Source organism: Sminthopsis crassicaudata, chromosome 1 (assembly GCF_048593235.1).
Source record: "Sminthopsis crassicaudata isolate SCR6 chromosome 1, ASM4859323v1, whole genome shotgun sequence".
NCBI classification, from domain to species: domain Eukaryota; kingdom Metazoa; phylum Chordata; class Mammalia; order Dasyuromorphia; family Dasyuridae; genus Sminthopsis; species Sminthopsis crassicaudata.
In genome coordinates, this window is record NC_133617.1 from 648,475 (window position 1) to 671,239 (window position 22,765).

The following is a 22,765-nucleotide window of genomic DNA, read 5'->3' on the forward strand; positions in this document are numbered from 1 at the left end:
TTGGTTCCTGCTTTAGCTGTATGTTAGAAATTTTGGAATATTGACTCACTTTTACCACTGTCTTTGAAGCTGTTCCTGTTTCTACAATCTGTCTCTTGACTGACATATTTAGCATTTCACTATTTCAGTTTCTATTTAAAACTAACTTTTGCAGTGTTGTCTGAATTGATTATTATTTAACTTATATTATCTTCTGTGAAGTCAATGATTAGCATTTCTGATATATATAAATTTCCTTTAAAAAAAAAAAAAAGGAAATTCCTTGGACAGCAAGAAGATCAAATCAGTAACTTCTTGAATAAATACATCAAATTACTCATTGGAAAGACAAAAACTGAACTTGAATCTCATATATTTTGGCCAATGAAAAGAAAGGACTCATAAAAAAAAAGAAAAAGAAAATAACTGCTAATGGGAGAAATTGAAGGGAAAAGGAGTCTAGGAAAGAAATCGTCAATCCGACAAATTGTGACATTATTCCAATTCATTTATGTGCCGTAGCATTGCTTCCTGACATAATTCATTCAACTTTGAATTTTGCTTTTATTATTAGGAACTTTTACATTAAGAGTAATGAAACTCTCCCTCTCAGCAATTTCCATCCATATGTTATGGTTCTTACCTCTATGCATAAATAAAACACTTGTAATTTCCCTTCTACATGCTGCCTTTTCAAATAGTTTAAGAGAGCCATCTCGCCTCTCCCAAGAAATCTTCTTTTCTTCAGGGTGCTGGAGAGATTCCAATATATTCACGTCCTTGCTAAATTGTAGCACCACTGTCAATTGGACAATGTCTGGACAAATTATGATACATGAGTCTGATAGAATAATATTGTGTTATGAGAAATGATGAAGGAAAAAGTTTCTGAGAAATGTGGAAAGATTTGCATGAACTTGTGCAGAGGGAGGTGAGCAGAAGTGATGCAGGTTGTGGTCCCTTTAAGGAACTAGTCCTTTCAGATTGATTTATTCTTTTCTGATTCCCAACCACTTCTAGCTGATGCATTATCAATTCAACAAGCTAGTACCTTTGATCCACAAATACTGGTCAAAAGGACCCTTTTTAATTCCAATAGGAGATCCAGGCTCTCCCAGCCCCCATGGGATCTGAGCCATCTTGGTATGTCTCAGCCCCCATTCTAATGATGTTCTCAGGTTTCTCAACCCCCACCAAGCAAATTCTAACCCCTTATGAAATCCATCCAGGAGCCAACTTGGGACTTCACCCACAGGGATCTTTAGCTAAATCTCTCATTACAAAAGAGCCAAACTGGTGTCCTCTTTTTGCAGAGGTTCTACATGTTCCAGCACCATGCCTGGCACCAATGACTCTCTGCCCACTAGAATCTTGCTTTTCATGCCTTCTTATATCTACATTCACCTCTTACTAACTAGACCATAATCTTACCTTCAAACACCATAATAAACTTCTTTTATCAATTTAGGTTTTCAGGTCTGTAAATTTCTTTATAGGGGACTCTTGGGCCACTGCTAGACTTCATTTAACTCCTTATCCTTGCGCCAAATCCAAAGGGGTTGCAGGGGAGCTCTATTTCACTCCTGTACTCCGAACTGATACTAGACCTCAACTAAACTCTTAATTTTATTTAGGTACCCCAAATCTAGACCTCATCAGAACAAGGACAACAATTTATGCAATAGCAATATAGTATAAAATCTTTGCCAACATATTTTATATACAATGTTACAGAAATCCTTGTTTTACCCTAATAATAAAACTAAAACTTTTTTTTTTTTTTCAAAAATTTAAAAGAAAGAAAGATTTGGGAGCTGTGATAAATTCAATGATCAACCAGGATTAAATAAGACTAATGATGAAACATAGTACTGATCTTTACAGACAAAGAACTGACAGATTCACAGTTCTAACTGAAACATTTTTTGTTGTCCATAGGTAATACTTGAGTTTATGTTGCTTGACTCTCAATGTTTACAAAAGGGATCATTTTTTCCTTCTTAATGGGAATGAAATCATATATTTATGGACAAGTAATTATTAAAATAAAACAAAACACCCAGAAATTTGATCTGATACAGCATACAAATTCATCATAATCCTAATTCTGGATTTAGTGTTCACATTAATGGACCTTAAGAACATATTACCTATTTGGAGCTCCTTTTTTATATTTATTAATTCATATTGAACTTCTGATCCACTAAAAGATTTTTTTCAACAATTTTCAAGCCATACCTCTACCACCTAATAAATTATATTATAATTTTAACATCATTTTATTCCTATTACATTTCATGTTGTAAGATCTTGTCCATTGTCCTATTCCATAAAGTTCTTTAGGCTTTTGATTCTCTCTTCCAATGTGTTGTCCATGCTTTCCAATAAATTATCAGCAAATTATGATGCATGAGGTAGTTGCCACTTTTTGACTTAAAAAGTCAAATGATGGACAAAATGAGAGGGGGGACGACAGACAGAGAAAAAAAAGAGATAAAGGGAGAGAGAATGGAATGGGAGGAAAGGACAAATATATAGATATATATTCTCTTTGTTCCCTGGCACATAAAAGACACTTAAATACTCCATCATCTACATATAAAATTGGATTTCAATCACAAGCCTGATTTTATTCAGTGTAATCTATCCCCAGTTCTTAAATTCAAGATAGCCACAAATGTCTCCTGGGACACCATAATAAAGGTCCAACAAGATCAGTCCTAATTACACTAGGAATTACAGTAGGAATTAGTTGGAATTACACTAGGAACATTCAGAGCTAGATCTACTTCCATGCTAAAGGGCATCATACTCATCCACTAATCAAGAAAAGCCTCACATTAGCTTTTCAATACTCAGTTCTCCCACCAGCAAATTCTGTCAAAATTGCAAACTGTAACTTCAGCCTCTAACCCTGAGCCTTTCCCAGCTCAATTCTGGGTTGCTTCATAAGGCCAGTGATCAAACTTTTTCCTCTCTACATGAAAGATGAAAGATGGTGATAGTGCCCTAAAGAATTAAAGAGGGCCAATTTTTTTCATTGTACTTTTTCTTTGTTTTCTACACCTTTGCACAACATGCCCAGAATGATATCTAAGGCAGAAATAGTAAATGCATCCTTTTCAGACCACAATGCAATGAAAATTACATTCAATAAAAAGCCAGGGGAAAATAGACCAAAAAGTAATTGGAAGCTAAATAATCTCATACTAAAGAATGATTGGGTGAAACAGCAAATCATAGACATAATTAATAACTTCACACAAGAAAATGACAATAATGAGATATCATACTAAAATGTGTGGGATATAGCCAAAGCAGTAATAAGGGGAATTTTTATATCTGTAGAGGCCTACTTGCATAAAATAGAAAAAGAGAAGCTCAATGAATTGGGCTTACAACTAAAAATGCTAGAAAAGGAACAAATTAAAAACCCTCAGACAAACATGAAACTTGAAATTCTAAAAATAAAAGGAGAGATTAATAAAATTGAAAGTAAAAAAAAAAAAAACCCAAAACACTATTGAATTAATTAATAAAACTAAGAGTTGGTTCTATGAAAAAACCAACAAAATAGACAAAACCTTAGTAAATCTGATTTTTAAAAGGGGAAGATGAAAAGCAAATTGTTAATCTTAAAAATGAAAAGGCAGAACTTGCCACTAATGAAGAGGAAATTAGAACAATAAGTAGGAGTTACTTTGCCCAACTTTATGCCAATAAATTCGATAACTTAAATGAAATGGAAGAATACCTTCAAAAATATAGCTTGCCCAGATTAACAGAGGAAGAAGTAAATAGTCTAAATATTCCCATTTCAGAAAAAGAAATAGAACAAGCTATTAACCAACCCCCTAAGAAAAAATCCCCAGGACCAGATCGATTTACATGTGAATTCTACAAAACATTTAAAGAACAATTAACTCCAATGCTATATAAACTATTTGAAAAAATAGGGATTGAAGGAGTCCTACCAAATTCCTTTTATGACACAGACATGGTACTGATACCTAAATCAGGTAGGCTGAAAACTGAGAAAGAAAATTATAGACTAATCTCCTTAATGAATATTGATGCTAAAATCTTACATAAAATATTAGCAAAAAGACTAAAGAAAATCATCGCCAGGATAATACACTATGACCAACCAAGTGGGATTTATACCAGGAATGCAGGCCTGGTTCAATATTAGGAAAACTATTAGCATAATCGACTATATCAATAACCAAATTAACAAAAAATATATGATCATCTCAATAGATGCAAAAAAAGCATTTGATAAAATCCAACATCCATTCCTACTAAAAACACTTGAGAGTATAGAAATAAATAGACTATTCCTTAAAATAATCAGGAGCATATATTTAAAACCATCAGTAAACATCATATGTAATGATGATAAACTGGAACCTTTCCCAGTAAGATGAGGAGTCAAACAAGGTAGCCCACTATCACCATTACTATTCAATATTGTATTAGAAATGCTAGCCTAGGCAATAAGAGTCAAGAAAGAGATTAAAGGAATAAGTGTAGGAAATGAGGAAATCAAACTATCACTCTTTGTAGATGACATGATGGAATACTTAGAGAACCCCAAAGACTCTGCTAAAAAGCTATTGGAAATAATTCAGAATTTTAGCAAAGTTGCAGGATACAAAATAAATCCTCATAAATCTCAGAATTTTTATACATAACCAACAAAATCCAACACCAAGTGATACAAAGAGAAATTCCATTTATAATAACTTGATAGTATAAAATATTTGGGAATCTATCTACCAAAGAGAAGTCAGCAATTATATGAGCAAAATTACAAAACACTTGCCCTAAAAATAAAGTCAGATTTAAATAATTGGAAAGACATTCAGTGCTCTTGGATAGGCCGAGGGAATATAATTAAGATGACAATACTCCCTAAACTAATCTATTTATTAGACTCCCAAGAAACTATTTTAATGACCTAGAAAAAATAACAACAGAATTCATATGGAACAACAAAAGGTCGAGAATTTCAAGGGAAGTAATGAAAAAAAAATTAAATGTAGGTGGTCTAGCTGTACTGATCTAGAACTATATTATAAAGCAACAGTCACCAAAACCCTTTGGATCAATAGACTAATTGATCAGTGGAATAGGTTAGGTTACAGGGCAAGATAGTGAATAAAAATAGCAATCTAGTGTTTGACAAACCCAAAGATCCCAACTTTTGGGATAAAAATTCATTATTTGACAAAAACTGCTGGGAAAACTGGAAATCAATATGGCAGAAACTAGGCATGGACCCACATTTAACACCACATACTAAGATCAAAGATCAAAATGGGTCCAAGATTTAGGCATAAAGAATGAAAGCATAAATAAATTAGAGGAACATAGGATAGTTTACCTCTCAGACTTGTGGAGGAGGAAGGAGTTTGTGTCCAAAGGAGAACTAAAGATCATTATTGATCACAAAATAGAAAATTTTGATTACATCAAATTAAAAAGTTTTTCCACAAACAAAACGAATGCAAACAAGATTAGAAGGGAAGTAACAAATTGGGAAAACATTTTTACAGTTAAAGGTTCTGATAAAGGCCTCATCTCCAAAATGTACAGAGAATTGACTTTAATTTATAAGAAATCAAGCCATTCTCCAATAGAAAAATGGTCAAAGGATATGACAATTTTCAGATGATGAAATTAAAACTATTTCCAGTGATATGAAAGAGTGTTCCAAATCACTATTGATCAGAGAAATGCAAATTAAGACAACTCTGAGATATCAGTACACACCTATCAGATTGGCTAAGATGACAGGAACAAATAATGATGAATGTTGGAGGGAATGTGGGAAAACTGGGACACTGATGCATTGTTGGTGGAGTTATGAAAGAATCCAACCATTCTGGAGAGCAATATGGAATTGTGCCCAAAAAGTTATCAAACTGTGCATACCCTTTGACCCAGCAGTGCTACTACTGGGCTAATATTCCAAGGAAATACTAAAGAAGGGAAAGGGACCTGTATGTGCCAAAATGTTTGTGGAAGCCCTTTCTGTAGTGGCTAGAAACTGGAAGATGAATGGATGTCCATCAATTGGAGAATGGTTGGGTAAATTATGGTATATGAATCTTATGGAATATTATTGTTCTGTAAGAACAGCAGGAGGAATACAGAGAGGCTTGGAGAGACATCAACTGATGCTGAGTGAAATGAGCAGAACTAGGAGATCATTATACAATTCTGATGTATCCTGATGGAAGTGGATATCTTCAACAAAGAGATCTAACTCAGATCCAATTGATCAATGATGGACAGAATCAGCTATACCCAGAGAAGGAACATTGGGAAATGAATGTAAACTGTTTGCATTTTTTGTTTTTCTTCCCAGGTTATTTTTACCTTCTGAATCCAATTCTTCCTTTGCAAAAAAAAAATTCGGTTTTGCACATATATATTGTATCTAGGATATACTACAACATATTTAATGTATATGGGAATGCCTGCCATTTAGCGGAGGGGATGGAGGGAAGGAGGAGAAAATTTGGAACAGAAGGGAGTGCAGGGGATAATGTAAAAAATTACCTACGCATATGTATTGTCAAAAAATATATAATTACAAAATTAATAAAAAAGGGATAGAATTTTTAAAAATTTAAAAAAGAAAAAAGTTCAGTAAAACTAATCAATATCTCTTTTACCTGAAAATCAGTAATCATATGATTCTACCTCTGCAACCATTGGGAGTAGCCATGAATATCTCAGTCTCCCCAACTGTAAAATGAAGGAATCAGATATGGTTTTTGGCATGCCTCTAAGGTCCAGGACTTGGTACTGGGAGGCAGCAGGGAATAGTGGATAAGAATGGGAGCTGCCATTGATGGAACCTGAAGAACTGGGAAAGCAATTCACAACCACACAACAACCCTGTGAGGTCAGTACAAAGATTTTTGTTTTACATATGAAGCATGAATAGGTCCAGTGACTCACTTCTGATTCCACAAGTGAATGTCCCAAGTGGTCTTTGAATATAGGTGTTCCTGACCCCAAGGAAGGAAGGAAGGTAACAGAGGGAGGGCAGCATGGAAGGAGGAAAAAATGAGAGAAGAAAAGCACTGCAGAAAAGCCCCTTCTCTGTGGTGGTCCCTAAGGCCATTTGAGCTCCCCATATCTCAGATTGCCTCAGCAGCTGAAGCTCCCTGTGCTCTCGGGCCTTCAGAACCCCTCACACCTCCAGACTTCATTGATCCACACAGAAGAGCAAAGGGGACTGCAGGAGGGAAATCTAGGGCTCCTGCTCATAATGACCTCCTCCAAGCGACACCCAGAGCACCCAAACACCCGGCAAGAAAACTCCCCTTCCTTAGTGCCCCTCCTGCCTTCCCCTGCTTCCCTCTCTCCATTCAGACTGGCATTCATTCAGCCTCTAATTATGTCTCCCTTGTAATATACTGCAGAAATCTCCTTATTGAATGTTTGGCTTCCTATTTTTCAAACTTTCATCCCATTCCCTTGATAAATTTTTTATACTCTTATTTAAAAATATTCCGGTAGATGCCTATTTCTCAATTTCTGATGAAATATCTTGAACAATTTGGGTCTCAGAAAATTGATGAAGAAATAGACTTATCTTGACATTTTAATCCTTATCCATTTTCTTCAAGTTTACCCTTCCAGGTTTTTAGCATATTGTTTCTTTTTACCTGCTCTCCTTTCTGGATCTGCCTGCCCCCTACACTTGACATTCCATATCCTGACTCCATGCCTGGATTTTGTTCTTTTTTTTTTATATTAAATTTTATTATTTTTTTTAATAGTTTTTATTTACCAGATATATGTACGAGTGATTTTACAGCACTTACAATTGCCAAACCTTTTGTTCTAATTTTTCCCCTCTTCCCCCCCCCCCAGATGGCAGATGTTAAATATGTTAAAATATAAATTAAATACAATATATGTATACATGTCCAAACAGTATCGGACTTTGAGATAGTGTACAATTAGCCTGTGAAAGAAATCCAAAATGCAGGCAGACAAAAATAGAGGGATTGGGAATTCTATGTAGTGGTTCCTAGTCAATTCCCAGAGTTCTTTTGCTGGGTGTAGCTGGTTCAATTCCTTACTGCTCTATTGGAACTGATTTAGTTCATCTCATTGTTGAAAATGGCCAGATCCATCAGAATTGATCATCATACAATATTGTTGTTGAAGTATACAACGATCTCCTGGTCCTACTCATTTCACTCAGCATCAGTTCATGTAAGTCTCTCCAGGCCTTTCTGAAACCATCCTGTCAATCATTTCTTAAAGAACAATAATATTGCATGATACCACAATGTATTCAGCCATTCTCCAGTTGATGGGAATCCGCGCAGTTTCCAGTTTCTGGCCACCACAAATAGGGCTGCCACAAACATTCTTCCACATGCAGGTCCCTTTACCTTCTTAAAGATCTCTTTGGGATACAAGCCCAGTAGTAACACTGCCGGGTCAAAGGGTATGCACATTTTGCTAACTTTTTGAGCATAATCTGGAATTTATTCTTTTACTGTTATCTCATTGAATTCCTAACTTCCTTCAAGTCTCAGCTAATGCATGTGATAGTGTGGTGTTTGACTGAAAAAATGACACAGCAAGCAACAGCAGATCAACAAATTTGATCTAGGAAGCAGACATGGGTCTTCATTGGCGGAAGAAAGACTCTGTAAGGAATATATAGGGGTTGGAATTAGAGGTGCAATAGACATTTTAAATTCAATGTGTCCAAAATTGAACTAATATTATGAATTATTGTAGAAGCAGCCATTCCCCCACAACAAATCTGTTGTTATATTCTCTTGATTTTGCCTTTGTAACATTTCTCCAATAAATCCTCTTCTTTCCTCTGACCATCATACTAATTTCATACCTAGATTATTTCAATAGCTTGCTGATGGGTCTTTCCCTCCTCCAATCAATCCTCTATTCAATCATTTAAATAATTTTCCTAAAGCACTGGTCCAATCATGTCCAATAACCTCTCATCTCTCACTCAACATATGGCAATGACTCCCTGTTGCTTCTAGGATCAAATACAAAATCCGGTTAGTTTTTCAAACTCCTTCAAAGCTCTTACACTCTTCTTATATTTCACTCCCCACAGTGTACTCTTTAGTCCAGTGGTACTAGACTCCTGTTTCATGAACAAAACATGTCATCACTCAAATCCAAGCATTCCTTCTCATGATCCCCCATGCCTGGAATGCTCTGCCTCCTCAACTCTGTCCACTTACTATCTCGGCATCCTTTAAGTTTTAACTAAAATCTATGGGAGCCTTCTCCAACTCTTTTAATTCTAATGCCTTTTCTCTGACAATTTTCTTTTTATTTATCCTGGAGTTAGCTTGCTTTGTCTATATTTGTTTGCCTGTTGTCTTCCCTTATTTGATTGTAAGCTCCTTGAGGGCAGATATTGTCTTTTTTCCTTTTTTGGACTCCACTCCACTTGTATCCCTGGTGATTAGCACAGAACCTGACATGCTTTTCTTGTTTGTTCAGTCATGTAAAACTCTTGATGAATGCATGGATTGTAGCACACCAGGTCCTTCTAGCTTTGACCAACTTTTGAAGACTATACAAACTCATGTTTGCTGCTTCTGTGATACTAAATGTCCATCTTCTCTTCTGCCATTCCTATTCTCCTTTTCTCTTCAATCTCTCATCAGTTCTTTTCCAATGAATCCTTCTTTTCATTGGTCAAAATATATGAGATTCAATTTCAGTTTTTGTCCTTCTAATGTAGTCTGAAGTATTTATTCAAGAATTGACTGATTTGATCTCCTTGCTATCCAAGGAATTTCCTTTTTTTTTTTTTTTTAAAGGAAATTGTATATCTATATCTATATCTATACACACACACACACACACACACACACACACACACACACACACACACACATATATATATATATATATATATATATATATATATATATATATATATTTTTTTTTTTGGGGGGGGGCCAGAACTTGAAACAATGTTCTAAGTAGAATTGAGGACTCAGTGGTTAAATCTAGTTTAGCACTGACTTAATCCTACAATAAATAATAGCTTCCTAGTGATATAATGATTGCTGAGTACTCTGTGTGGAACATAAAAGGAGGAGTTGTCAGGGCCAGAAAGAACAAGGGCACTAGAAACTTTCTGAGGCTGAGACAGATTCATTCCATCTTCTACCTTTCTTGTGGCTGGAGGTTGAAGTACAAACTTTTGGATTCAGAGACATTTGGAGGGAGCTAGAGGCAGATGCTGGCAGAGGCAAAGGAATAGTGGCAGGAGCTCTTAGAACCAAGGACAGAGATAGGTCTCTATTAAAGCTAACCTGGCCCCAGGAAAAGAGACAAAATTTGTAAAGAGACAATAAAGGATTTGGACTTTAAGCCCTGGCTGCACTTGTTGTGATTACTGGATGCCTCTAGAAGCCCCCCAAGAAACATGTTCCCAGAGAACAATACATTTTAGAGAAGAATATTATACATACATACATACATATATATATGTATATATTTGAAATGCTTAAATGCTAATACTTTCCATCATAGATGGTACTATAAGTTAAATAATAATCAATTCAGACAGCACTGCAGAAACTGAAAGAGTGAAATGTTAAATATGTCAGTCAAGGGACAAATTATAGAAACAGGAATAGTTTTAAAGACAATGATAAAAGTGTGTCAGTATTCCAAAATTTCTGGCATACAGATAAAGCAGGTACCAATAGGTACCAATTTATTGCTCAAAAACTATATACTAATAAAATGTAAAAAAATAATGAATAGAATATCATTTATTAAATATATCAATACATTAATACAATAAATACATCAATACATTAGATACATCAACTACATTTTTCAAATACATCAGTACATTAGAAATAAGACTAAAGAAATTATAAAAACCAAATCAAATTCTGAGGGAAGACCATGGTACTCCATAACCTCTTCTTTATAAGTATGGGGGACTGAGTGTGAAACAATACAGAAAATGTGAGTTTTTTCATGTGTTGGATTAGGAGGGGATGAAAAAGGCCCAGGTTGAGAAGTGCAGGTGGCATGTTAACCACAAAGAGCCACAATGAATTATTTTAAGAAGAATAGATTTTTCTCCTACTGAGTTGCCCGAATCTTATGAATTCTCTGGTAACAGTGAAGGGGTGGTTCCTGTCTGAAATCTCTCTATTTCAACAAATTCTGTTTCTCTTTTGTATGAATTTTCTGATGAGTAATAAAGTTAAACCTCCTACTAAAGTCTTTTCCACACTCATTACATGCAAAGAATTTCTCTCCAGTGTGAACTCTCTGATGAATAGTGAGATTGTTCCTCTGACTAAAACCTTTCCCACATTGCTTACATACAAAGGGTTTCTCTCCAGTGTGAGTTCTCTGATGTACAATAAAGTTTCCTGGATGGCTGAAGACTTTTCCACATTCATTATATAGAAAGGGTTTCTCTCCAGTATGAACTCTCTGATGAACAGTGAGATTGTACCTCTGACTAAAACCTTTCCTGCATTCCTTACACACAAATGGTTTCTCTCCAATGTTGATTCTCTGATGTTCAGTAAGAAAATCTTGATGAGACCCACTGGAGTCTCTGCTCTTGGGATTTGAGGCTCCTTGTTGCTTCTCCAACAGAGAGATCAGATCCAGTCTGGAAACAGGAATCCCCACAGAGAGCAGGATCTGGTAGTTCTCCAATATCACATTTCCGTGTAGGGCCCTCTGGGCTGGCTCCAGGACCCTCCACTCCTCACTAGTAAAGTCCATGGCCACATCCCAGAAGGTCACTGGTTCCTGAATGGGGGTCTTGAGAAAACCAGAAGTCACACCCTCTTTGGGCTCCATCTGCTGCCTGGGGATGAGCAGAGTCTTCACAGGTCTGGGGGCTTCTCCACTGAACTCCCCATTCCTGTCATTTCAGCTGCTGAGTGTAGAGCTTCAGGTCCAGGGTTTCACCTGGGCACCAAATATAGTGTGCTTTCTTGAGCCCCCAAATGGGGGTGACAAAATATACTATGTTTTCTAGAGGCCCACACTGGGTGCCAAAATGTAGTGTCCAGACTAGCTCTTTTAAGGATCTCGGGCCTTGGTCTTAGTGGAGGAGGGAAGGAGGCAGGACAGCCACCAGTTTGGTCAAAGATGAAGTGTCTCTTTCCAGTCTTCTCAGCCCTTAAATACCTCAGCATGATTACATCAGCACAGCACACTGAGCAAGTGTTTTTTTTTTTTTTAATTAAATTTATAATTGTAACATTTTTTACAACATTATCCCCTGCACTCCCTTCTGTTCCAAATTTTCTCCTACTTCCCTTCACCCCCTTCTCTAGATGACAGGCATTCCCATACATATTAAATATGTTATAGTATATCCTATATATGTATATATATGTGCAGAACTGAATTTTTGTTGTTGTTGTTGTTGTTGCAAAGGAAGAATTGGATTCAGAAGGTAAAAATAACCTGGGAAGAAAAACAAACAAAAAAAATGTTCACAGTTTACATTCCTTTCCTAGTGTTCCTTCTCTGGGTGTAGCTGATTCTGTCCATCATTGATCAATTGGAACTGGACTAGCTCTTCTTTATGTTGAAGATTTCCACTGCCATTAGAATAAATCCTCATACAGTATCATTGTTGAAGTGTATAATGATCTCCTAGTTCTGCTCATTTCCCTCAGCATCAGTTCATGCAAGTCTCTCCAGCCCTTTCTGTATTCATCCTGTTGGTCATTTCTTAAAGAACAATAATATTCCATAACTTCCATATACCATAATTTACGCAACCATTCTCCAATTGGTAGACATCCATCCATTTTCCAGTTTGTAGCCACAACTTAAAGGGCTTCCACAAACATTTTGGCACATACAGGTCCCTTTCCCTTCTTTAGTATTTCCTTGGAATATTAGCCCAGTAGTAGCACTGTATGCACAGTTTGATCACTTTTTGGGCATAATTCCATATTGCTTTCCAGAATGGTTGGATTCTTTCACAACTCCACCAATAATGCATCAGCGTCCCAGTTTTCCAACAGCCCCTCCAACATTCATCATTATTTGTTCCTGTCATCTTAGCCAATCTGATAGGTGTGTACTGATATCTCAGAGTTGTCTTAATTTGCATTTTTCTGATCAATAGTGATTTGGAACACTTTCATATTAGTGGACACTGAGCAAGTGTTAACAAGGGCAGTAGTACACCTCACAGCACACTGTGTTAACACATGTGTTAAGTATAAGTACCCTGCTTTTGATATGTAAATAGAACACAGGTGGTCACTCTCTCCTTGCCTTCTCAGGAGAGGTGACAACACTAAAGGGAGGTAGGAAGCTAAATCAGGCATTGTCAGCAGGTTCCCTCTGGGCTGAAGGCTCTTCTACTTTACCCAGAGTTCTCCCACTACCTGAGGCACTCTACAAATCAATACAATTATAAATAGATGAAATTTCTGTTTGCATCCCACAGATCCTTCTCTTTCACAATAATTAATAACCACAAGCTCCCAGGGAGCCAGGCAAGTCAAACCCCTGCTCTGAGCCTAGGCCACAAGTCATCCCACCAGTGTCCTGGTTAGGATTCTTACAAGGTACTTATGTATTTTCGTCACACATTTAAAGGAGTTCATACCTTTAAAGGAGTTTACATTTTTAAAGGAGCTCGATCAATGGTTCACACATTAGACTTCATACTTTTAGAGATCATATAAATGGACAAGCTCACTGGGGGAAGATGGAGAGCCAGGATTCAGTGGGGGAGATTAGTAAGTGTAGGAGATAGAATTCTGAGCTTGATTCAGGAAGACCTGAATTAAAACTAGCAAGTCATAATAGGTATGGGGCCCTACATAAGTCACTTTTTCTCTGTATGCCCCCGTTTACTAAATTTTTAAGTGGGAATGATTATAATGCTTTCCAGAAAAGAGGTACTAACCTATTTGGAGGATCCAATCATATATTTATAAACCACTTTTGGTGTTTAATAAGTACCGCTTCCCTTGCCTCTTCTTATTTTATAATATTAAGAAGAATGAGATTGGTATTGAGTGTCAGTTTTCTATTATTTTGGAGAAATTATTTTCTGTCATGAACCAGAAGAGAAATGATACTTACAGACAGAGTAAAAGCTAATTATAAATGCCCTTAGAAAAACAGCCTATTCTGGAACAACCAGAAATTCCTCCAATATGAAGATATATAAATTCAAACAATTTTCAGTCCTAAAGGAACAGGGACTCTGGAGGCTCTCTATCTTTTTAAACTTCTATATGAATTCAGGGTTTTGTCTTATGAGAAGAGGGAAGGGTGATGGAAGTTCTTTGTGGGTGAGAAGGTGGTTAGAAGCAAACACTTTTCAGCAGGGACAGGATGAAACAAGAGAGAGAAAAACTTGGGAAGACTTTGATACAATGATTCAAAGGGAAGTGAATGGAACCTGGGAAACATTGTACACCATGAAAAGCAATATTGTATAATGAGGGATGTAGCAATTCCTAACAATCCAATGATCAATGACATTTTGCAAGGGGTGTCCACTAACACACACACAAAAAACTAATATTGTCTGATTACTAATTGAAGAATGCTATTTTCATGATCTTTCTTTTCTTTTACAGAATGACTAAAATGGAAATGTTACAGGATTGCACATGTATAAACAATATCAAAATGCTTCTCAAGTCAAGGAGTGGGCAGCATAAAGAAAGATGGAAAAATCGGAACAGGAAGACAAAACTTTAAAAAGAATTTATCATTTTAGCATATAAATGGAAACAAAATGTTAAATATTGACAAATTCACTGTTAATATTTTAGGAAATAAAAATAAACTTAAACAATATAGTTAAAACATCTGCTAACCTATTCATAAATGGTCTGATGTGTCTCTATGGTTCTGTAGTACATAGTGATCAAAGGAAAGAGAAGGAATATTTTAACACCAGATAAGACTTTTGTGATTCTTTATACCTCACATAACTTTGCTCTACTGATAAGTTAAGAAAAGAATACCTTGAAGGAGGAAGTTCAAAAGAACCCAATAGGCCTGAGTTGCTACTACTAGAAACTAAAAATAGCAAAACTTTTTATGGGACCCGATCTACATGATGTCTGAAGCCACATTTGAACTCAGGTCTTGACTCCAGAGCTGATCCTTTATCCACTGAACCATCCAGCTATCCATCTAGTTCCAGAAAAACTCATTAGCTGAAAATTTTAATTGATTAAGGACTGTTTTTGAGCTGCTTAATTCTGGATATCAGATGCACTTCCCAGGTGCTAAGGGAAATTAATTTAGACTCTTGAGATATTCTGAAATGACTTATCACCATCACCACCACAACCATCACCACAATTACCACCACAGCAACAGGAACTCAAATCAACAGGGAGTTATTCCTGACATCATTTTGAATAGTGTTATGGGTCCAAAGAGTCAGAAAAAGATGGAATGTTGAAAAGGAATTACATTTAAAAGAAAGTTTTTAAACAAAGACATAAAAACTAGAATCTATGGATAGAAATTGCAGAGAGAAAACATTAGATCCTTTGTGATGTAAAAATCTCCCCATCTTCTGAGTAAGTAAAATAGGCTACCTTGGAAGATATGAAGCTTTCCATTCCTATAAATCAGCAAGTGAAGGCTAAATAATAAGTAACAAGGACCTGATAATATCTTGGCTCCTTTCCAACTCTGAGATTCTATAATTTTCCTTTCCTCTCTTGATGAAGTAATTGATTTCTCATTTTGTCAAAAGACTCATGCAACCATAAAAAACAAATATATTACACACGGGGGTCATTTAAAATGATTTCTTTTATCAGGAAGACTATATGACAGATAAGCCCCATTCCTTCCAGGAAAATGATTGAAGGTTTATAACTATTGTTTCCTTTGTGCATCAATTTATATGCATATCTGTCTATACAGTATTTAGTGAAGATATCATTCTGGGCATGTTGTGCAAAGGTGTAGAAAACAGAGAAAAAGCACAGTGAAAAAATTGGCCCTCTTTAATTCTTTAATGCACTATTAGCATCTTTCATCTTTCATGTAGAGAGGAAAAGGTTTGATCAATGGCCTTATGTAGCAACCCAGAATTGAGCTGGGAAAGGCCCTTGGCTGGAGGCTGAAGTTACAGTGTGCAATTTTGACAGAATTTGCTGGTTGGAGAACTGAGTATTGAAAAGCTAATGAGAGGTGTGAGGCTTTTCTTGATTAGTGGATGAGTATTGTGCCCTTTAGCATGGAAGCAGATCTAGGTCTGAATGTTCCTAGTGAATTGGGACTGATCTTGTTGGACCCTTATTATGGTGTCCCAGGAGAAGTTTGTGGCTCCCTTGAATTTAAGATTTGGGAATGGATTACACTGAACAAAATCAGGCTTCTCATTGAAATCCAGTCTTATGGATTATAGATCATGGAGCATTTATTAAGTGTCTTCTATGTACCAGGCAACAAAGAGAATATATATCTATATATTTGCTTTTTCCTCCCATTCCATTCTCTCTCACTTTCTCTTTTTCTCTGTCTGTCTGTCTGTCTTCCCCCCTCTCATTTTGTCTATCATTTGACTTTTTAAATCAAAAAGTGGCAACTAAACTTCATGCATCCCAAATTTGCTGATAATTTATTGGAAAGCATGGACAACACATTGGAAGAGAGAATCAAAAGCCTAAAGAACTTTATGGGTTAGAACAATGGACAAGATCTGAAATGTAATAGGAATAAAATTATGTCAAAATACAAACTGTATAATTATCAGATGGGAGAGGTATGGCTTGAGAATTGTTGAAAAAAATCTATTTTAGTGGATCACGAGTTCAATATGAATCAACAGTATCAGAAAGCAGCTCCAAATAGCTAATATAATCTTAAGGTCCATTAATGGAAACACTAATCCAGAATTAGGATTATGATGAATTTGTGTAACTATCAGGATCAAATTTCTGGGTCCTTTATTTTTTTTATAATTAATTACTTTTCCATAAAAATATGATTTCATTCCTATTAAGAAGGAAAAATGATCCCTTTTGTAAACATTGAGAGTCAAGCAACATTAATTCAATATTACCCATGGACATCGAAAAATGTTTCAGTTAGCACTCTGAATCTGTCATTCTTTGTGTATCAATATCAGTAGTATGTTTCATCATTAGTCTCATTGAATCATGGTTGGTCATTTAACTGATCAGAACTCCCAAATCTTTCTTTCTTTTAAATGTTTGAAAAAAAAATTTATTATTGAGGTAAAACAAGGATTTCTGTAACATTTTATATAAAATATGATGGCAAAGATTTTGCTACTGCATAAATTGTTGTCCTTGTTCTGATGAGGTCTAGATTTGGGGTACCTAAATGAAATATGAGTTTAGTTGAGGTCTAGTGGCAGGTTCGGACTACAGGAGTCAAATAGAGCTCCCCTTCAATCCCTTTGGATTTGGTGCAAGGATATGGTTTTAAAAGAAGTCTAGTAGTGGCCCAAGAGTCCCCTATAAAGGAATTTACAGACCTGAAAACCTAAATTGATAAAAGAGGTTTATTATGAGATTTGAAAGTGAGATTATAGTCTAGGTAGTAAGAGGTGAAGGTAGAGCTAAGAAGGCAGGGGAAACAGGATTTCACTGTGCAGGGAGTTATTGGTGCCAGGCATGGTTCTGCAATGTGTAAAATCTCTGCAAAGAGAGGACTCTAGGTTGGCTCTTTTGTAATGAGAGATTTAGCTAAAGGAGCCCATGGGCAAAGTCCCAAGTTGGCTCCTGGCTGGGTTTCATGAAGGGCTAGAATTTTCTTGGTGAGGTTTGAGAAATCTGAGAAGATGATTGGAATGGGGGCTGAGACAGGCCACATTGGCTCAGATCCCATGGGGGCTGGGAGAGCCTGGATCTCCCATTGGAATTCAAAGGGGTCCTTTTGACCAGGATTTGTGGATCAAAGGTCCTAACTTCTTGAATCAATAATGCATCATCTAGGAGGGACTGGGAATCAGAAAGGAATAAATCAATCTGAAAGGACTAGTTTCTTAAAGGGACCACAACCTGCATCACTTCTGCTCACATCCCTCTCCCTCAGTTCATACAAATCTTTCCAGGTTTCTCAGAAACATTTTCCTTCATCATTTCTAATAACACAATATTGTTCTATCAGACTCATGTATTATAATTTGTCCAGACATTGTCCAACTGACAGTGGTGCTACAATTTAGGTAGGACCTGCATATCTAGGAATCTATCCAGCACCCTGAAGAAAAGAAGATTTCTTGGGAGAGGAGAGGTGGCTCTCTTGAACTATTTCAAGAGACAGCATGTGGAAGGGAAATTACAATTGTTTTATTTATGGGTAAAGCTAAGAACCATCACCTATGGATGGAAATTTCTGAGAGGGAGAGTTTGATTCCTCATAATGTAAAATTTGCTTATAATAAAAGCAAATATCAAAGTGGAATAAATTATGTCAGGATGCAATGCCATGGCACATGAATGAATTGGAATAATGTCACAATTTGTTTGATTTATGATTTCTTTCCTATTCTCCTTTTCCCTTCAATCTTTCCCATTATCAGTTCTTTTCTTTTTCTTTTTTTATGAGTCCTTTCTAAATATAAGATTCAATTTCTGTTTTTGTCCTTGCAATGAGGAATTTGATGTATTTATTCACAAATTGACTCATTTGATCTCCTTGTTCTCCAAGGAATTTCCTTTTTTTTTTTTTTAAAGGAAATTAATACACACACACATATATATAAATATATATACATAAATATATAAATCACAAATTCTAATCACTTACTTTACAGATGATATCATAAGTTAAATAATGATCAATTCAGACAGCACTGCAAAAGTTAGTTTTAATTCAAAACTGAAATAGTGAAATTTTAAATATGTCAGTCAAGGGACAGATTGTAGAAACAGGAACAGTTTTAAAGATAATGGTAAAAGTGAGTCAATATTCCAAAATTTCTGGCATACAGCTAAAGCAGGCACCAATAGGTACCAATTTATTGCTCAAAAGCCATATACTATTAAAATGTAAAAAATAATAAATAGAATATCATTTATTAAATATATCAATACATTAATACCATAAATACATCAGTACATTAGATACATCGATTACATTTTTGAAATACATCAATACATCAGAAATCAGACTAAAGAAGCTATAAAAACCAAATCAAATTCTGAAGGAAGACCATGGTACTCCATCCCCTCTTCTTTACAAGTATGCTGGACTCAGTGGGAAACAGTATATACAATGTCAGTTTTTTCTGGTTTTGGATTTGGAGGGGAAGAAAAAAGCCCAGGTTGAGAAGTGCAGGTGACATGTTAACCAAAAGAATTATTTTAGAAAAGATAGATATTTCTCCTACTGAGCTGCCAAAATCATATAAATTTCTGGTGGCCGTGAAGGGCCAGTTCCTGTCTGAAATCTCTCTATTTCAACGAATTCTGTTTCTCTTTAGTATGAGTTTGTGATGAGTAATAAGGCTACACCTCCTACTAAAGCCTTTCCCACACTCATTACACACAAATGGTTTCTCTCCAGTGTGAGTTCTCCGATGTTCAGTAAGGAAATCTTGATGAGACCCACTGGAGTCTCTGCTCTTGGGACTCGAGGCTCCTTCTTGCCTCTCCAACACACAGATCAGATCCAGTCTGGAAACAGGAATCCCCACAGAGAGCAGGTTCTGGTAGTTCTCCAGCATCACATTCCTATGGAATTATCGTCCAGCGGTCACGGGCGCACAGGCTGCTGGGAAACCTTAGCTTCGGTCACCCCGGCGTTTGTGGGCAAGGTCCCGGCTCTGCTTGTCAGGGGCGGCCCCGACTTCCCCCGGCTTTCCTCGAGGAGCCAACGGCTTTCACTTGGGCGGCTGCGGTCTCTGTGGGCGGGATCCGCCAGCCCGAGGAAGTCACCGCCGGCGGCGCCTCCGGCTTCTCCCTCCCTTCGCCGGGGTCGCGGCTGTTTGGGGTCTGTAAGGGGGAGCTCCGAGCCCCTTCCCCTTCTCTCCTCCGCCTCCCCCGGTACACAACAGGCGTTTAATAAAGGTTCCCTGACTTGGAGCTGCTCGCCTGGGACAGGCCTCGCCTCTGCCCGCAGCTCTGCGGAGACAATGGAGGCCCGGGAAGCTGCGCTCGGGACAGCCCGTGCTGCTCTCTAACGCGGCCGGGACGGGAACACGATGAGGCCCGGCTGCTTTCCGGGCCCGGAACCGCACGGATTCTGCGTCTCCCCGTCAGCCCGGGAGCTCCGGGAGGCCCGGAACCGTGTGGCTTCTTTCTGTTCCCCTGGCCTGAGCCCCGGCTCTGGGCCGCCCCAGGCGCTGCGTCCGAGTTTGTTAGCTTATGTGCCGCCCAGAGGGGAAGCCTTTCCTCGTGTCCTTAGTCCTCAGCATTAAGCGGTCCCTCCCCGGTACCTCGTGCACCCCCTGCTTCTCCAAGCTGTGTCGCACCAAGCTCATTATGAATCAACAGTATAAAAAAGCAAGTCCAAATAGCTAATATGGTCTGAAGGCCCATTAATGGGAACACTATTCTCCCTTCTTCCCTGCGGGAAAGTAGGAGGGTTTTGTGTTTTGACAAGAGGGAAGGGTGATGGAAGAAAGTGCATTGTGGGCCAGAAGGTGGTTACAAGCAAACACTTCTGAGGAGGGACAGGATGAAACAAGAGTCCAAAAAACTCGGGAAGACTTAGGTACAATGATTCAAAGGGAAGTGAATGGAACCTGGGAAACATTGTACACCATGAAGAGCAATATTGTACAGTGAGGGATGTAGCAATTCCTAACAATACAATGATCTATGACATTCTGCAAGGACTAATGATAAAAGAGTATCCACTAACACACACACACAAAAACTAATATTGTCTGACTACTAATTGAGGAATGCTATTTTCATTTTCTTTCTTTCTTTCTTTCTTTTCTTTTCCAGAATGACTAAAATAGAAATTTATACATGAATGCCCATGTATAAATAATATCTAAATGCTTATCAAGTCAAGGAGTGGGCTCCATAAAGAAAGATGGAAAAATAGGAGCTGGAACACAAAACTTTAAAAAGGATTTATCATTTTAGCATGCAAATGGAAACAATAAAATGTTAAATATTGACACATTCACTGTTAAATATTTTAGGAAATAAAAATAATTTTAAATAATATAGTTACAACATCTGCTAACCTATTCATAAGTGGTCTGATGTGTCCCTATTGTTCTATTGTACATAGAGAGCAAAGGATATAGAAGGAATATTTTAACACCAGGTCAGACTTTTATGATTCTTTATACTTCACATAACTTTGCTCTACTGATAAGTTAAGAAAAGAATATCTTGAAGGAGCAGCTTCATAAGAACCCAATAGGCCTGAGCTGCTACTACTAGAAACTTAAAGTAGCCAAAGGTTTTTAGAGGACTCAATCTACATGATGTTTGAACCCACATTTGAACTCAGGTCTTGACTCCAGAGCTGGCCCTTTGTCCATTGAACTATCCAACTGCCCAACTAGTTCCTAGAAAAACTCATTAGCTGAAAATGTTAATTGTGTAAGGACTGCTTTTGAGCTGCTTAATTCTGGATGCAAGATGCACTTCCCAGGTGCTAAGAGAAATTAATTTAGACTCTTGAGATATTCTGAAATGACTTCTCACCACCACCACCACAACCCCCACCATAATCACCACCACAGCAACAGGAACTCAAATCATCAGGGAGTCACTCCTCACATCAATTTGTATGTGGTCATGGGTCCAAAAGAGTTAAGAAAAAGATGGAATGTTGAAAAAGAATTAGACTTTAAAAAAAAAGTTTTCAAAAAGTTTTAAAACAAAGAGGTATAAACTAGAATCTATGGATAGAAATTGCAGAGAGAAAAAATTAGATTCTGTGTAATGTACAAATCTCCCCATCTTCTGAACCAGTAAAATAGGCTGCTTTGGAAGATACCGAGCTTTCCTTTTCTGAGATCTTCAAGTGAAGGCTAAATAATAATTTATCAAGGTACTTATTACATCTCTACTCCTTTCCAACTTTAAGATTCTATAATCTTCCTTCCCTCTTTTGATGAAGTTATTCACTTCTCATTTTGTCAAAAGACTCATGCAAATATAAAAAACATACATATTACACTATGGGGGTCATTTAAAATGATTATTTTTTTTATAATGAAGATTATATAACAGTTGAGCACCTTCCTTTCTAGAAAATCATTGAAGATGTTATTATAGGTATAATTTCCTTTGTGCATCAATTTATATGCATATCTGTCTGTACAGTATTTAGTGAAGATATCATTCTAGGGATATTGTGCAAAGGTGTACCAAACAGAGAAAAAGCACAGTGAAAAAATTGCCCTTCTTTAATTCTTTAGGACACTATTAGCATCTTTCATCTTTCATGTAGAGAGAAAAAGGTTTGATCAATGGCCTTATGTAGCAACCCAGAATTGAGCTGGGAAAGGCCCTTGGCTGGTGGCTGAAGCTCCAGATTGCAATTTTGACAGAATTTGCTGGTGGGAGAACTGAGTATTGAAAAGCTAATGAGAGGTGTGAGGCTTTTCTTGATAGTGGATGAGTATGATGCCCTTTAACATGGAAGCAGATCTAGGTCTGAATGTTCTTAGTGTATTACCAGTAAGATATTTATTGGCAGAGGAGAGGTAGCTCTCTTTAACTATTTGAAAAGGCAGCATGTGGAAGGGAAATTACAATTGTTTTATTCATGCACAGAGGTAAGAACCATAAGCTAAGGATGAAAATTGGTGAGAGGGAGA

General features: G+C 37.0%; 1 gene segment (V, D, J or C); it reads right to left on the minus strand.

Moving 5' to 3' along the window:
* The window catches only part of LOC141556155 (immunoglobulin lambda variable 9-49-like), a 1,090,947-nt gene that overhangs the window by 620,145 nt on the left and 448,037 nt on the right, over positions 1–22,765 (minus strand).